This window comes from Oncorhynchus keta, chromosome 34 (assembly GCF_023373465.1).
Source record: "Oncorhynchus keta strain PuntledgeMale-10-30-2019 chromosome 34, Oket_V2, whole genome shotgun sequence".
NCBI classification, from domain to species: Eukaryota; Metazoa; Chordata; class Actinopteri; order Salmoniformes; family Salmonidae; genus Oncorhynchus; species Oncorhynchus keta.
Window position 1 is genome coordinate 78136602 of NC_068454.1, and position 3991 is coordinate 78140592.

Genomic DNA, 3991 nt, shown 5'->3' on the forward strand with positions numbered 1-3991 from the left:
CAACTTCTTCTTCCTGTGGCTTTCCGGCAGACAAGACGCTGTGTTGCGAATTGCTGCCCTTAGCAGGTCGGAATGTGGATTGCACATTTTGATCAAAAAAGGGGAATGTGGTAAAACTTAAATTGTAACATCAAATCCTGCTATACACTATCCCCAAAAACCATCAGCCCATCCCATTACTTTGGCATTAAACGATCCTACAGCATTGCAAGCTGTCAGCCTGGTTGGATGGAACCCTTCTCTCAAAACTTCCTGTCGATCTTCTGCACTAAAATCTCTGACACGCAAATATTTCTCTGCTGCTGCAACTACCATCTATATCTTTTGTGATTGTTTTATTTCACCTTTATTTAACCAGCTAGTTGAGAACAAGTCCTCATTTACAACTGTGACCTGGCCAAGATAAAGCAAAGCAGTGCGACACAAACAACAAAACAGTTAAACATGGAATAAACAAGCATACAGTCAATAACACAATAGGAAAAAACTAAAATCTATAGCAGTCAGAAATATTGTACTGTAGTAGCTTTAAGTGGGAGAACTTGCACAATTGGTGGCTGACTAAATACTTTTTTGCCCCACTGTATGTGCACCTCGAACGAAGGTGTATACCCAGGAGACATACCTCTGATCTTAACAGCGCAATTCTTACGCTATCGCATCATCATACCTCCCGAAAAGAAGTAAACTGGACCTCTTTCCCTCCACCAATGCTCTGCTTACAGTCAGACTGAATACATGTAGGCTCCTTCGTCAATGGTTGTGTTCTTCCCATTACCTCATCCCTGTCTTTTAACTCTCACTAATTATTGGCAATTAAGGTGTATTATGTTTATTGAAAATGACATGAAATCATCGACCATCCTCTGACCAGCTCCTTATGCTCAAAGCCATGAATTGACCCTTTCCTTCTTCAGAAGTTGCAGCTTTCAAAGACTTGGCCTCTATTGTTTGACCTGTCATGATATTATAAGGATTATAATATTATATTGCTAGTTATTATATTGCTAGTTTGTTTTTTGCTTTTCAAGTGCTTTGAGACTATGGAAAGCGCCATAGAAAATATATCACTAGCCACTTTAATCAATGCTACTTAATATAATGTTTACATACCCTACATTACACATCTTATATGTATATGTATATACTGTACTCTATGTCATCTACTGCATCTTTATGTAATACATGTATCACTAGCCACTTTCAACTATGCCACTTTGTTTACATACCCTACATTACTCATCTCATATGTATATACTGTACTCGATACCATCTACTGCATCTTGCCTATGCCGTTCTGTACCACAACTCATTCATATATCTTTATGTACATATTCTTTATCCCCTTACACTTGTGTGTATAAGGTAGTAGTTTTGGAATTGTTAGGTTAGATTACTCGTTGGTTATTACTAAATTGTCGGAACTAGAAGCACAAGCATTTCGCTACACTAGCATTAACATCTGCTAACCATGTGTATGTGACAAATACATTTGATTTGATTTGATTTGAAATGTAATCAATTAGTATTATTATAACCTAGACTGCATATTGTAAAAACATCACAAATTAAACAGACATTCAAGTATGCTTTTTATTGTCATGAAACCTTCTCTCATGGCTTCGCCTATTTGTTTTAATGGAAAGCAGATGTGGATATGGCAGTGGCTGATTAAGAATACAAAAACTAAAATGGTGGTCATTCCTACGTTTATCTCACTCTGGTCCATGACATGCTGACAACTGTAGACTTTCCCAAAAGCACATTGCCTAAACATAAACTGTACTGTAACAATTTGGAATCCTCATGGTCCCATTTGCTCCTGTTTTCCAAGTTATCATGGTGTGTGATGTTCATCTCCAGATCTGTGGACTGATGAATTCTCCAAACTTTTAGGTACCACTCCCTTCATGTGCTTCCTGCTCCTCTTGATTCCCACAAGTCTAACTACGAAACCAAACTTCCCACCTTCAGCACACTAGCCACAGTTGGGCTAGGGTTCTTCCACTATGCTCACATTATTTCCTGCCCAGTGTGGAGTGAGGTCACTCCTCAGGTTGTTCCTCCGTATTCTGGTATGCGGCGACAGAGATGGCGCTGCAGGGGTTCAGGACCATCTGGGCACAGCGCACTATGGTGAACAGCAGGAAGGAACACAGTAGGAAGACAAAGAAGAGAGCAAAGCCCAGGTCCACATCCACCTCCATCCTGGCCACCGGCAGGAGAGGAGGGTCCATGACTTCTCGTATCCAAATGAGACTGATGCAGACTGACAGAGGTAAAAAAAAAAAAAATATATATATATATATATATATATATATATAGGTAGAAAGCCTTTTTTAAAGTGTCCTTTGCTGCTTGGTGTTGGACAACACTAGAATCCAAACTTTCTATCTCTCTCTCGTTCGTCCTTTTGTGTCGATCTACTTGTTCTAACAACCTACATTTAACATTTACATTTAAGTCATTTAGCAGACGCTCTTATCCAGAGCGACTTACAAATGGGTGCATTCACCTTATGACATCCAGTGGAACAGTCACTTTACAATAGTGCATCTAAATCTTAAAAGGGGGGTGAGAAGGATTACTTATCCTATCCTAGGTATTCCTTAAAGAGGTGGGGTTTCAGGTGTCTCCGGAAGGTGGTGATTGACTCCGCTGTCCTGGCGTCGTTGAGGGAGTTTGTTCCACCATTGGGGGCCAGTGAACAGTTTTGACTGGGCAGTGCCCTTGTTTGGGTGCCCTTGTTTGGGTGTAGGGCCTGATCAGAGCCTGGAGGTACTGAGGTGCCGTTCCCCTCACAGCTCCGTAGGCAAGCACCATGGTCTTGTAGCGGATGCGAGCTTCAACTGGAAGCCAGTGGAGAGAGCGGAGGAGCGGGGTGACGTGGGAGAACTTGGGAAGGTTGAACACCAGACGGGCTGCGGCGTTCTGGATGAGTTGTAGGGTTTAATGGCACAGGCAGGGAGCCCAGCCAACAGCGAGTTGCAGTAATCCAGACGGGAGATGTCAAGTGCCTGGATTAGGACCTGCGCCGCTTCCTGTGTGAGGCAGGGTCGTACTCTGCGGATGTTGTAGAGCATGAACCTACAGGAACGGGCCACCGCCTTGATGTTAGTTGAGAACGACAGGGTGTTGTCCAGGATCACGCCAAGGTTCTTAGCGCTCTGGGAGGAGGACACAATGGAGTTGTCAACCGTGATGGCGAGATCATGGAACGGGCAGTCCTTCCCCGGGAGGAAGAGCAGCTCCGTCTTGCCGAGGTTCAGCTTGAGGTGGTGATCCGTCATCCACACTGATATGTCTGCCAGACATGCAGAGATGCGATTCGCCACCTGGTCATCAGAAGGGGGAAAGGAGAAGATTAGTTGTGTGTCGTCTGCATAGCAATGATAGGAGAGACCATGTGAGGTTATGACAGAGCCAAGTGACTTGGTGTATAGCGAGAATAGGAGAGGGCCTAGAACAGAGCCCTGGGGGACACCAGTGGGGAGAGCGCGTGGTGAGGAGCTAGAATGGTAGCTTGTTCTAATGAAGCGTCTTAATGCTGTCTATGCTTCTCTAGAAGACGTCTCTTTAGTCTCCTCTCTATCTACGTCGTGTTAGGATCTGTTTTCCTGTTCAGTTTAAGTTAAGTTTTGTGAATCTCCTCTTGCTTCAACGCCTTTCCCTCTGGACCATACTGCTCAGGGTCCAGCCCCCCCTCTCTCTCTCTCTCTCTCTCTCTCTCTCTCTCTCTCTCTCTCTCTCTCTCTCATTCTCTCTCTCTCTCTCTCTCTCTCTCATTCTCTCTCTCTCTCTCTCTCTCTCTCTCTCTCTCTCTCTCTCTCTCTCTCTCTCTCTCTCTCTCTCTCTCTCTCTCTCTCTCTCATTCTCTCTCTCTCTCTCTCTCTCTCTCTCTCTCTCATTCTCTCTCTCTCTCTCTCTCCCTCTCCTCTCTCTCTCTCTCTCTCTCTCTCTCTCTCTGCTCTCTCTCTCTCTCTCTCTCCCC